The 14,825-nt window shown below is 49.0% G+C and overlaps 1 pseudogene; it reads left to right on the top strand.

The window, feature by feature from the left end:
• LOC139369509 (kinesin heavy chain-like) overlaps positions 1–14,825 on the top strand; it is a 103,147-nt pseudogene that overhangs the window by 39,750 nt on the left and 48,572 nt on the right.

Genomic DNA, 14,825 nt, shown 5'->3' with positions numbered 1-14,825 from the left:
GTTGACAGTCCAGAGTCTGGGGAGTCAGAGAAGCACCAGTCCTGGTAGAGACACACACAAACCTCTGAGAGGGAACACAGCCTTGACTTAAATCTGAACAGATTTAAAATCACCTCTCATCAAAAATACAAGCCTGAAACATAAAGTAACTTCCTACGTACATGTCCCCAGTCGCCCCTCGGTCCTGTCATGTCCCCAGCCGCCCCTCGGTCCTGTCATGTCCCCAGCCGCCCCTCGGTCTTGTCCAGAAGGAGATTTGTACCGGTCTGCTGTACCGTACATTTTCTGTTTAAGTCAAATTGAGTTGACATTCTGGGCCTGAGGGAGGCCTGAGGGAGGCCTGAGGGAGGCCTGAGGAGGCCTGAGGGAGGCCTGAGGGAGGCCTGAGGGAGGCCTGAGGAGGCCTGAGGAGGCCTGAGGTAGGCCTGAGGGAGACCTGAGGAGGCCTGAGGGAGGCCTGAGGGAGGCCTGAGGGAGGCCTGAGGAGGCCTGAGGGAGGCCTGAGGAGGCCTGAGGGAGGACTGAGGGAGGCCTGAGGGAGGCCTGAGGGAGGCCTGAGGAGGCCTGAGGGAGAACTAAGGAGGCCTGAGGGAGAACTGAGGGAGGCCTGAGGAGGCCTGAGGAGGTCTGAGGGAGGCCTGAGGAGGCCTGAGGGAGACAGTCAGAGCAGCAACAGGTGGTCTATGCCAGACTTTAGGAGTTGTTGCTCTCCTGTTCTGTGGTTGTTCATGCACTGTAATGAACTCTTGTTTCTCTCTGTATGTGTGATGTGTCTGTGTTTGGGAAGTACACTTTAAATACATTTTGATTTAAAATCAATTTGACTGTTTTGGGCCTTTGGCTAGATATGAAAGTAAAATCTCCAAAAGTACTCATCTCTTCTTCTGTCCATCTCTCTCAGTGACGAAGACTAACCTGGCAGTACATGAGGACAAGCACAGGGTTCCCTATGTGAAGGTGAGTCAGGCTTTCATCAGCTGAGGTGATGATTTAATGTTAACTGACCATCTATGATGGTTTCTACATTAGAGACGTGTCATCTTCCCAATGCTAACTTTTTTGACTGTCATTTGTTGAATTGTCTCTCAGGGCTGCACTGAGCGTTTTGTCTCCTGCCCAGAGGAGGTGATGGATGTTATTGACGAGGGAAAAGCCAACCGCCATGTAGCTGTCACCAGTAAGTCCAAATGACACTTAGTATATTGTATAGCGTGAAGTGTAAGTCTGTAGAGAAACTCTGCAGATTCTTCTATAGTGTCTGGGGGGGGGATCTGTCATATTGGTTTACTATCTCTGCTGCCAACTCTGTTACTACCTCTGTTGCTGCCTCTGTTACTATCTTTTCTTCTCCTCTTCTCCTCTCTTCTCCTCTCTTCTCTCCCCTCTTCTCCTCTCCTATTTTCTCCTCTTCTCTTCTCCCCTCTTCTCCCCTCTCCTTCTCTCTTCTTTTCTCTCCTTCTCTCTTCTCCCCTCTCCCATCTTCTCCTCTCTTCTCTTCTCCCCTCTTCTCCTCCCCTCTTCCATCTTCTCCTCTCTTCTCCTCTCTTCTCTTCTCCCCTCTTCTCCTCCCCTCTCCCGTCTCCTCCTCTCTCCTCTTCTCCTCTCTTCTCTTCTCCTCTCTTCTCCTCTCTTCTCTTCTCCCCTCTTCTCCTCTCTTCTTCTCCTCTTTTCTCCCCTCTCTCCAGATATGAATGAGCACAGCTCCAGGAGTCACAGTATCTTCCTGATCAACATTAAACAGGAACACGTGGAGACAGAGCAGAAACTGTGTGGGAAGCTCTACCTAGTGGATCTGGCTGGGAGTGAGAAGGTAAGAGTTCACTACATGCGTTCACTAAATAGACCCCAGGGGACCTATTTTCCCTGGCTGGGAGTGAGACGGTAAAGGACAAGACACACCATAATGAACTTTGATCAACTGCTGGGTGTTGATGAACGGTGGCGTTTAAACAATTTGAATGTTCGGTGGTCAAAGGCCTGGAAGCAGAGGCTAGTGTGGTAATGGAGTAGCTTTAACCAGGAAGCAGAGGCTAGTGTGGTAATGAACTAGCTTTAACCAGGAAGCAGAGGCTAGTGTGGTAATGGAGTAGCGTTAACCAGGAAGCAGAGGCTAGTGTGGTAATGGACTAGCGTTAACCAGGAAGCAGAGGCTAGTGTGGTAATGGACTAGCGTTAACCAGGAAGCAGAGGATAGTGTGGTAATGGAGTAGCGTTAACCAGGAAGCAGAGGCTAGTGTGGTAATGGACTAGCGTTAACCAGGAAGTAAAGGCTAGTGTGGTAATGGAGTAGCGTTAACCAGGAAATAGAGGCTAGTGTGGTAATGAACTAGCGTTAACCAGGAAGTAGAGGCTAGTGTGGTAATGGAGTAGCTTTAACCAGGAAGCAGAGGCTAGTGTGGTAATGAACTAGCTTTAACCAGGAAGCAGAGGATAGTGTGGTAATGAACTAGCTTCAACCAGGAAGCAGAGGCTAGTGTGGTAATGGAGTAGCGTTAACCAGGAAGTAGAAGCTAGTGTGGTAATGAACTAGCTTTAACCAGGAAGCAGAGGCTAGTGTGGTAATGGACTAGCGTTAACCAGGAAGCAGAGGCTAGTGTGGTAATGGACTAGCTTTAACCAGGAAGTAGAGGCTAGTGTGGTAATGGAGTAGTGTTAACCAGGAAGTAGAGGCTAGTGTGGTAATGGAGTAGCGTTAACCAGGAAATAGAGGCTAGTGTGGTAATGAACTAGCTTTAACCAAGAAGCAGAGGCTAGTGTGGTAATGAACTAGCTTTAACCAGGAAGCAGAGGCTAGTGTGGTAATGGACTAGCGTTAACCAGGAAGCAGAGGCTAGTGTGGTAATGGAGTAGCTTTAACCAGGAAGTAGAGGCTAGTGTGGTAATGAACTAGCTTTAACCAGGAAGCAGAGGCTAGTGTGGTAATGGAGTAGCGTTAACCAGGAAGCAGAGGCTAGTGTGGTAATGGACTAGCTTTAACCAGGAAATAGAGGCTAGTGTGGTAATGAACTAGCTTTAACCAAGAAGCAGAGGCTAGTGTGGTAATGAACTAGCTTTAACCAGGAAGCAGAGGCTAGTGTGGTAATGGACTAGCGTTAACCAGGAAGCAGAGGCTAGTGTGGTAATGGAGTAGCTTTAACCAGGAAGTAGAGGCTAGTGTGGTAATGAACTAGCTTTAACCAGGAAGCAGAGGCTAGTGTGGTAATGGAGTAGCGTTAACCAGGAAGCAGAGGCTAGTGTGAGGTAATATGCAGGTTGGGGTAAAGGGACTACGCATAGATAATAGATAATAAACAGCGAGTAGCAGCAGTGTAACAAAAAAAGGGGGGGGAGCAATGTAAATAGTCTGGGTAGCCATTTGATTAGGTGTTCAGGAGTCTTATGGCTTGGGGGTAGAAGCTGTTTAGAAGCCTCTTGGACCTGGACTTGGATATCCGTTACCGCTTGCCATGCGGTAGCAGAGAGAACAGTCTATGACTAGGGTGGCTGGAGTCTTTGACAATTTTTAGGGCCTTCCTCTGACACCGCCTGGTACTGAGGTCCTGGATGGCAGGAAGCTTGGCCCCAGTGATGTACTGGGCCCTACGCACTACCCTCTGTAGCACGTTGCGGTCAGATGCCAAGCAGTTGCCATACCAGGCGGCGATGCAACCGGTCAGGATGCTCTCGATGGTGCAGCTGTATAGCTTTCTGAGGATCTGAGGACCCATTCCAAATCTATTCATTCTCCTGAGGGACATGAGGCATATATGAGTCTGTTTCTGTGTATCTGCACAGCGTGTATGAGTTTGTTTCTGTGTATCTGGACAGCGTGTATGAGTCTGTTTCTGTGTATCTGTACAGCGTGTATGAGTCTGTTTCTGTGTATCTGTACAGCGTGTATGAGTCTGTTTCTGTGTATCTGTACAGCGTGTATGAGTCTGTTTCTGTGTACCTGTACAGCGTGTATGAGTCTATTTCTGTGTATCTGTACAGCGTGTATGAGTCTGTTTCTGTGTACCTGTACAGCGTGTATGAGTCTGTTTCTGTGTATCTGTACAGCGTGTATGAGTCTGTTTCTGTGTATCTGTACAGCGTGTATGAGTCTGTTTCTGTGTATCTGTACAGCCTGTATGAGTCTGTTTCTGTGTATCTGTACAGCGTGTATGAGTCTGTTTCTGTGTATCTGTACAGCGTGTATGAGTCTGTTTCTGTGTACCTGTACAGCGTGTATGAGTCTATTTCTGTGTATCTGTACAGCCTGTATGAGTCTGTTTCTGTGTATCTGTACAGCGTGTATGAGTCTGGTGCATAATCTCCTGTATCTGTATGTGTTTGTAGTGTCCTTCCTTATACATGACCAGATCAGATTTGATATATGATATATTTCCCCAGGTCAGTAAGACAGGAGCAGAGGTAGCTGTGTTTGATATATGATATATTTCCCCAGGTCAGTAAGACAGGAGCAGAGGTAGCTGTGTTGGATATATGATATATTTCCCCAGGTCAGTAAGACAGGAGCAGAGGGAGCTGTGTTGGATATATGATATATTTCCCCAGGTCAGTAAGACAGGAGCAGAGGTAGCTGTGTTGGATATATGATATATTTCCCCAGGTCAGTAAGACAGGAGCAGAGGGAGCTGTGTTGGATATATGATATATTTCCCCAGGTCAGTAAGACAGGAGCAGAGGGAGCTGTGTTGGATATATGATATATTTCCCCAGGTCAGTAAGACAGGAGCAGAGGTAGCTGTGTTGGATATATGATATATTTCCCCAGGTCAGTAAGACAGGAGCAGAGGGAGCTGTGTTGGATATATGATATATTTCCCCAGGTCAGTAAGACAGGAGCAGAGGGAGCTGTGTTTGATATATGATATATTTCCCCAGGTCAGTAAGACAGGAGCAGAGGTAGCTGTGTTTGATATATGATATATTTCCCCAGGTCAGTAAGACAGGAGCAGAGGTAGCTGTGTTGGATATATGATATATTTCCCCAGGTCAGTAAGACAGGAGCAGAGGTAGCTGTGTTGGATATATGATATATTTCCCCAGGTCAGTAAGACAGGAGCAGAGGGAGCTGTGTTTGATATATGATATATTTCCCCAGGTCAGTAAGACAGGAGCAGAGGGAGCTGTGTTGGATATATGATATATTTCCCCAGGTCAGTAAGACAGGAGCAGAGGTAGCTGTGTTGGATATATGATATATTTCCCCAGGTCAGTAAGACAGGAGCAGAGGGAGCTGTGTTTGATATATGATATATTTCCCCAGGTCAGTAAGACAGGAGCAGAGGGAGCTGTGTTTGATATATGATATATTTCCCCAGGTCAGTAAGACAGGAGCAGAGGGAGCTGTGTTGGATATATGATATATTTCCCCAGGTCAGTAAGACAGGAGCAGAGGTAGCTGTGTTGGATATATGATATATTTCCCCAGGTCAGTAAGACAGGAGCAGAGGGAGCTGTGTTGGATATATGATATATTTCCCCAGGTCAGTAAGACAGGAGCAGAGGGAGCTGTGTTGGATATATGATATATTTCCCCAGGTCAGTAAGACAGGAGCAGAGGTAGCTGTGTTGGATATATGATATATTTCCCCAGGTCAGTAAGACAGGAGCAGAGGGAGCTGTGTTGGATATATGATATATTTCCCCAGGTCAGTAAGACAGGAGCAGAGGGAGCTGTGTTTGATATATGATATATTTCCCCAGGTCAGTAAGACAGGAGCAGAGGTAGCTGTGTTTGATATATGATATATTTCCCCAGGTCAGTAAGACAGGAGCAGAGGGAGCTGTGTTGGATATATGATATATTTCCCCAGGTCAGTAAGACAGGAGCAGAGGTAGCTGTGTTGGATATATGATATATTTCCCCAGGTCAGTAAGACAGGAGCAGAGGGAGCTGTGTTGGATATATGATATATTTCCCCAGGTCAGTAAGACAGGAGCAGAGGGAGCTGTGTTTGATATATGATATATTTCCCCAGGTCAGTAAGACAGGAGCAGAGGGAGCTGTGTTGGATATATGATATATTTCCCCAGGTCAGTAAGACAGGAGCAGAGGGAGCTGTGTTGGAGGAAGCTAAGAACATTAACAAGTCACTGTCTTCACTGGGCAACGTCATCTCTGCTCTGGCCGAAGGAAATGTAAGTCTAGTTCTCTCCCACACACACACACACACACGCACGCACGCACGCACGCACGCACGCACGCACGCACGCACGCACGCACACACACACACACACACACACACACACACACACACACACACACACACACACACACACACACACACACACACACACACACACGTCCTCCCCCCCTGTAAGTCCAGTGGGCAACGTCATCTCCCCCCCCCCCCCCCCCTGTAAGTCCAGTGTCGTCCTGTAAGTCCAGTGTCGTCCTCCCCCCCTGTAAGTCCAGTGTCGTCCTCCCTCCTGTAAGTCCAGTGTCGTCCTCCCTCCTGTAAGTCCAGTGTCGTCCCCCCTGTAAGTCCAGTGTCCTCCCCCCTGTAAGTCCAGTGTCGTCCCCCCTGTAAGTCCAGTGTCGTCCTCCCCCCTGTAAGTCCAGTGTCGTCCTCCCCCCTGTAAGTCCAGTGTCGTCCTCCCCCCTGTAAGTCCAGTGTCGTCCTCCCTGTAAGTCCAGTGTCGTCCCCCCTGTAAGTCCAGTGTCGTCCTCCCCCCTGTAAGTCCAGTGTCGTCCCCCCTGTAAGTCCAGTGTCGTCCTCCCCCCTGTAAGTCCAGTGTCGTCCTCCCTGTAAGTCCAGTGTCGTCCTCCCCCCTGTAAGTCCAGTGTCGTCCTCCCCCCTGTAAGTCCAGTGTCGTCCTCCCCTTGTAAGTCCAGTGTCGTCCTCCCTGTAAGTCCAGTGTCGTCCTCCCCCCTGTAAGTCCAGTGCCGTCCTCCCCCCTGTAAGTCCAGTGTCGTCCTCCCTCCTGTAAGTCCAGTGTCGTCCTCCTGTAAGTCCAGTGTCGTCCCCCCTGTAAGTCCAGTGTCGTCCTCCCCCCTGTAAGTCCAGTGTCGTCCTCCCCTCCTGTAAGTCCAGTGTCGTCCTCCCCCCCTGTAACTTCAGTGTCGTCTCCCCCCCCCCCACACAATATATGTTCTAATTAGTTAACTGGACACTGGACCCCATGATGAGGAGAGTTATTCTGTAGCTACCTGTGTTTGGTTCAGCGATTCAAGTTTGCTTTCTTCTTTCTCTCCCCAACCCTCTCTCTCTCTCTCTCTCTCTCTCTCTCTCCCCTCACTCTTTCTCTCTCCCCTCTCTCTCTCTCTCTTCTTTCTCCCCCCCTCTCTCTCTCTCTCTCTCTCCCCTCACTCTGTCTCTCTCTCTCTCCCTCTCTCTCTCTCTCTCTCTCTCTCTCTCTCTCTCTCCTCCCTCTCCCCCTCTCTCTCCTCTCTCTCTCTCTTCTTTCCCCCCCCCTCTCTCTCTCTCTCTCTCTCTCTCGCTCTCTCTTCTTTCTCTCCCCCCTCTCTCTCTCTCTCTCTCTCCCTCTCCCCCTCTCTCTCCTCTCTCTCTCTCCCCATTCTACCTCTCTCTCTCTCTCTCTCTCTCTCTCTCTCTTTCCCCCCCACTCTTCCCCCCCACTCTCTCCCTCTCTCTCTCTCTCTCTCTCTCTCTCTCTCTCTCTCTCTCTCGCTTTCTCCCCCCCTCTCTTCCCTCCTCTCTCTCTCTCTCCCTCTCTCTCCCCCCCCCTCTCTCTCTCTCTCCCTCCCTTCTGCCCCTCCATCCCTCTCCCCCCTATAGAAGACCCATGTCCCGTACCGTGACAGTAAGATGACCCGTATCCTGCAGGACTCTCTAGGGGGAAACTGTAGAACCACCATGTTCATCTGCTGCTCTCCATCCAGCTACAACGACCAGGAGACCAAGTCCACACTCATGTTCGGACAACGGTAATACACACACACACACACACACACACACACACACACACACACACACACACACACACACACACTGTTCACAGTCACCCATTCCTCCTCTGTGGAGCCTCCTCTGGTCAAACATCTTCCTCCTCTGTGGAGCCTCCTCTGGTCAAACATCTTCCTCCTCTGTGGAGCCTCCTCTGGTCAAACATCTTCCTCCTCTGAGGAGCCTCCTCTGGTCAAACATCTTCCTCCTCTGTGGAGCCTCCACTGGTCCTCCCGTTCCTCCTCTGAGGAGCCTCCTCTGGTCAAACATCTTCCTCCTCTGTGGAGCCTCCACTGGTACAAACATCTTCCTCCTCTGTGGAGCCTCCTCTGGTCAAACATCTTCCTCCTCTGTGGAGCCTCCTCTGGTCAAACATCTTCCTCCTCTGTGGAGCCTCCTCTGGTCAAACATCTTCCTCCTCTGTGGAGCCTCCCCTGGTCAAACATCTTCCTCCTCTGTGGAGCCTCCTCTGGTCAAACATCTTCCTCCTCTGAGGAGCCTCCTCTGGTCAAACATCTTCCTCCTCTGTGGAGCCTCCACTGGTCCTCCCGTTCCTCCTCTGAGGAGCCTCCTTTGGTCAAACATCTTCCTCCTCTGTGGAGCCTCCACTGGTACAAACATCTTCCTCCTCTGTGGAGCCTCCACCGGTCCTCCCGTGCCTCCTCTGTGGAGCCTCCACCGGTCCTCCCGTGCCTCCCTGGAGGAGCCTCCTCTGGTACAAACATCTTCCTCCTCTGTGGAGCCTCCACCGGTCCTCCTGTGCCTCCTCTGTGGAGCCTGCACCGGTCCTCCCGTGCCTCCCTGGAGGAGCCTCCTCTGGTACAAACATCTTCCTCCTCTGTGGAGCCTCCACCGGTCCTCCCGTGCCTCCCTGGAGGAGCCTCCTCTGGTACAAACATCTCTGTGGAGTCAGTGTAAATGAAAGTATTAGTAATTTACAATACCCCAAACCATTCTGTGACTTTATTAAACCATGGGGGGGAAAACTATTAATAATACTGTTGATTTTTAACGAGTTTTTATTCATTTTAAAACCTGCTGGCTGCACAACGAATTTCCCTGTGGGGACCAATGAAGTTTGAATCAAATATAATTGTTATTGTTATTGCTATGTGTAATTGATTGAATTGTGTTTCTCTTCTCCCCACCCAGAGCTAAGACCATCAGGAACAAGGCCTCGGTCAACCTGGAGCTGACAGCAGAACAGTGGAAGAAGAAGTACGAGAAGGAGAAGGAGAAGAACAGGGTGATGAAGGAGACGGTCCAGAGACTGGAGGCTGAGCTGAACCAATGGAGAAACGGGGAGGCCTCCCACGGAACAGGCACGTCAAGTAGCACACACACACACACACACACACACACACACACACACAGAGCACGAATACACAGGTATACACTCACACACAATAAATAGCCCGATCACTAGAAATAGATGTCCATTTTGGGCGTTTGAAAAGGTCCTGAGAACGTTGATATCCGCCTTCCTGTTGCCCAGCACTGGGACCCGTGATGCTCAGACCACTGTGCTGTTGTACTGGGACCCGTGATGCTCAGACCACTGTGCTGTTGTACTGGGATCCGTGATGCTCAGACCACTGTGTTGTTGCACTGGGACCCGTGATGCTCAGACCACTGTGCTGTTGCAATGGGACCCGTGATGCTCAGACCACTGTGCTGTTGCACTGGGACCCGTGATGCTCAGACCACTGTGCTGTTGCACTGGGACCCGTGATGCTCAGACCACTGTGCTGTTGCACTGGGACCCGTGATGCTCAGACCACTGTGCTGATGCACTGGGACCCGTCCGTGATGCTCAGACCACTGTGCTGTTGCACTGGGACCCGTGATGCTCAGACCACTGTGCTGTTGCACTGGGACCCGTGATGCTCAGACCACTGTGCTGTTGCACTGGGACCCGTGATGCTCAGACCACTGTGCTGTTGCACTGGGACCCGTGATGCTCAGACCACTGTGCTGTTGCACTGGGACCCGTGATGCTCAGACCACTGTGCTGTTGCACTGGAACCCGTGATGCTCAGACCACTGTGCTGTTGTACTGGGACCCGTGATGCTCAGACCACTGTGCTGTTGCACTGGGACCCGTGATGCTCAGACCACTGTGCTGTTGCACTGGGACCCGTGATGCTCAGACCACTGTGCTGTTGCACTGGGACCCGTGATGCTCAGACCACTGTGCTGTTGCACTGGGACCCGTGATGCTCAGACCACTGTGCTGTTGCACTGGGACCCGTGATGCTCAGACCACTGTGCTGTTGCACTGGGACCCGTGATGCTCAGACCACTGCGCTGTTGCCTAGCACTGGGACCCGTGATGCTCAGACCACTGCGCTGTTGCCTAGCACTGGGACCCGTGATGCTCAGACCACTGCGCTGTTGCCTAGCACTGGGATCCGTGATGCTCAGACCACTGTGTTGTTGCACTGGGACCCGTGATGCTCAGACCACTGCGCTGTTGCCTAGCACTGGGACCCGTGATGCTCAGACCACTGTGCTGTTGCACTGGGACCCGTGATGCTCAGACCACTGTGCTGTTGCACTGGGACCCGTGATGCTCAGACCACTGTGCTGTTGCACTGGGACCCGTGATGCTCAGACCACTGTGCTGTTGCACTGGGACCCGTGATGCTCAGACCACTGCGCTGTTGCCTAGCACTGGGACCCGTGATGCTCAGACCACTGCGCTGTTGCCTAGCACTGGGACCCGTGATGCTCAGACCACTGCGCTGTTGCCTAGCACTGGGATCCGTGATGCTCAGACCACTGTGTTGTTGCACTGGGACCCGTGATGCTCAGACCACTGCGCTGTTGCCTAGCACTGGGACCCGTGATGCTCAGACCACAGCACTGTTGCCTAGCACTGGGACCCGTGATGCTCAGACCACTGTGCTGTTGCACTGGGACCCGTGATGCTCAGACCACTGTGCTGTTGCACTGGGACCCGTGATGCTCAGACCACAGCACTGTTGCCTAGCACTGGGACTTGTGATGCTCAGACCACTGCGCTACGCTCTTGATGATACTTGAAGGTATGAGGTCTGTTGGTTTGCAGAGCCTTCCCCGAACCATAGTCCTAACCTTAACCACTCAAAATGAATGCCTTAACTTTTAACCTTTGAGTTGTTTGTTTTTAAACTGCGTAACCTTGTGCAATTAACCCTGTAGCCATGCGGAATTAACCCTATAGCCACGCGGAATTAGCCCTGTAGCCACGCGGAATTAACCCTGTAGCCATGTGGAATTAACCCTGTAGCCACGCGGAATTAACCCTGTAGCCACGCGGAATTAACCCTGTAGCCACGCAGAATTAACCCTGTAGCCATGTGGAATTAACCCCGTAGCCACGCAGAATTAACCCCGTAACCTAAGTTGTAGGTGTGTTGACGCTTGACACTCACTGGCCAATCAGAACGTTCTCCATGGGTAAATATGTGTTTACTTCAAGTTGTGTATTTACGGTCTTTGGTGTATTGCCTTGGAATCAACTCCAATGTTAGTCCATTATATTGTGTTAAAAACAGCTTACAGAAACAAAATAACAAAATGTAGACCTATCCCATCTTTGGTACGTGTTAACTTTAACCTGTTTGCATTCCACATTGTTCTAAGTAATTGCAAAGCTTCAATATGTAAATATATACATAGCATTCACACTGATATAGGAGGCTAGGTCTACATAGCATTCACACTGATATAGGAGGCTAGGTCTACATAGCATTCACACTGATATAGGAGGCTAGGTCTACATAGCATTCACACTGATATAGGAGGCTAGGTCTACATAGCATTCACACTGATATAGGAGGCTAGGTCTACATAGCATTAACACTGATATAGGGGCTAGGTCTACAAAGCATTCACGCTGATATAGGAGGCTAGGTCTACATATCATTCACACAGATATAGGAGACTAGGTCTACATAGCATTAACACTGATATAGGAGGCTAGGTCTACATGGCATTCACACTGATATAGGAGGCTAGGTCTACATAGCATTAACACTGATATAGGAGGCTAGGTCTACATAGCATTCACACTGATATAGGGGCTAGGTCTACATAGCATTCACACTGATATAGGGGGCTAGGTCTACATAGCATTCACACTGATATAGGGGCTAGGTCTACATAGCATTCACACTGATATAGGGGCTAGGTCTACATAGCATTCACACTGATATAGGAGGCTAGGTCTACATAGCATTCACACTGATATAGGGGCTAGGTCTACATAGCATTCACACTGATATAGGGGGCTAGGTCTACATAGCATTCACACTGATATAGGAGGCTAGGTCTACATAGCATTCACACTGATATAGGGGGCTAGGTCTACATAGCATTCACACTGATATAGGAGGCTAGGTCTACATAGCATTCAAACTGATATAGGGGCTAGGTCTACATAGCATTCACACTGATATAGGGGGCAAGGTCTACATAGCATTCACACTGATATAGCGGGCTAGGTCTACATAGCATTCACACTGATATAGGGGCTAGATCTACATAGCATTCACACTGATATAGCGGGCTAGGTCTACATAGCATTCACACTGATATAGGGGCTAGATCTACATAGCATTCACACTGATATAGGGGCTAGATCTACATAGCATTCACACTGATATAGGGGGCTAGGTCTACATAGCATTCACACTGATATAGGGGGCTAGGTCTACATAGCAATCACACTGATATAGGAGGCTAGGTCTACATAGCATTCACACTGATATAGGGGGCTAGGCCTACATAGCATTCACACTGATATAGGGGCTAGGACTACATAGCATTCACACTGATATAGGGGCTAGGTCTACATAGCATTCACACTGATATAGGAGGCTAGGTCTACATAGCATTCACACTGATATAGGAGGCTAGGTCTACATAGCATTCACACTGATATAGGTGGCTAGGTCTACATAGCATTCACACTGATATAGGAGGCTAGGTCTACATAGCATTCACACTGATATAGGGGGCTAGGTCTACATAGCATCCACACTGATATAGTAGGCTAGGTCTACATAGCATTCACACTGATATAGGGGCTAGGTCTACATAGCATTCACACTGATATAGGGGGCTAGGTCTACATAGCATTCACACTGATATAGCGGGCTAGGTCTACATAGCATTCACACTGATATAGGGGCTAGATCTACATAGCATTCACACTGATATAGGGGCTAGATCTACATAGCATTCACACTGATATAGGGGGCTAGGTCTACATAGCATTCACACTGATATAGGGGGCTAGGTCTACATAGCATTCACACTGATATAGGAGGCTAGGTCTACATAGCATTCACACTGATATAGGAGGCTAGGTCTACATAGCATTCACACTGATATAGGAGGCTAGGTCTACATAGCATTCACACTGATATAGGAGGCTAGGTCTACATAGCATTCACACTGATATAGGTGGCTAGGTCTACATAGCATTCACACTGATATAGGAGGCTAGGTCTACATAGCATTCACACTGATATAGGGGGCTAGGTCTACATAGCATTCACACTGATATAGTAGGCTAGGTCTACATAGCATTCACACTGATATAGGGGCTAGGTCTACATAGCATTCACACTGATATAGGGGGCTAGGTCTACATAGCATTCACACTGATATAGCGGGCTAGGTCTACATAGCATTCACACTGATATAGGGGCTAGATCTACATAGCATTCACACTGATATAGGGGCTAGATCTACATAGCATTCACACTGATATAGGGGGCTAGGTCTACATAGCATTCACACTGATATAGGGGGCTAGGTCTACATAGCATTCACACTGATATAGGAGGCTAGGTCTACATAGCATTCACAGTGATATAGGGGCTAGGTCTACATAGCATTCACACTGATATAGGGGGCTAGGTCTACATAGCATTCACACTGATATAGGGGGCTAGGTCTACATAGCATTCACACTGATATAGGGGCTAGATCTACATAGCATTCACAGTGATATAGGAGGCTAGATCTACATAGCATTCACAGTGATATAGGGGCTAGGTCTACATAGCATTCACACTGATATAGGGGGCTAGGTCTACATAGCATTCACACTGATATAGGGGGCTAGGTCTACATAGCATTCACACTGATATAGGGGCTAGGTCTACATAGCATTCACACTGATATAGGGGCTAGGTCTACATAGCATTCACACTGATATAGGGGGCTAGGTCTACATAGCATTCACACTGATATAGCGGGCTAGGTCTACATAGCATTCACACTGATATAGGGGCTAGATCTACATAGCATTCACACTGATATAGGGGCTAGATCTACATAGCATTCACACTGATATAGGGGGCTAGGTCTACATAGCATTCACACTGATATAGGGGGCTAGGTCTACATAGCATTAACACTGATATAGGGGCTAGGTCTACATAGCATTCACACTGATATAGGAGGCTAGGTCTACATAGCATTCACACTGATATAGGGGGCTAGGTCTACATAGCATTCACACTGATATAGGGGGCTAGGTCTACATAGCATTCATACTGATATAGGAGGCTAGGTCTACATAGCATTCACACTGATATAGTTGGCTAGGTCTACATAGCATTCACACTAATATAGGGGCTAGATCTACATAGCATTCACACTGATATAGGTGGCTAGGTCTACATAGCATTCACACTGATATAGGGGGCTAGGTCGACATAGCATTCACACTGATATAGGGGCTAGATCTACATAGCATTCACACTGATATAGGGGCTAGATCTACATAGCATTCACACTGATATAGGGGGCTAGGTCTATATAGCATTCACACTGATATAGGAGGCTAGGTCTACATAGCATTCACACTGATATAGGAGGCTAGGTCTACATAGCATTCACACTGATATAGGGGCTATGTCTACAAAGCATTCA

Source organism: Oncorhynchus clarkii, chromosome 17, assembly GCF_045791955.1.
Source record: "Oncorhynchus clarkii lewisi isolate Uvic-CL-2024 chromosome 17, UVic_Ocla_1.0, whole genome shotgun sequence".
Classification (NCBI taxonomy): Eukaryota; Metazoa; Chordata; class Actinopteri; order Salmoniformes; family Salmonidae; genus Oncorhynchus; species Oncorhynchus clarkii.
Note: the sequence above shows the minus strand (reverse complement) of the source record. Positions and strands in the feature narration are given on the sequence as shown.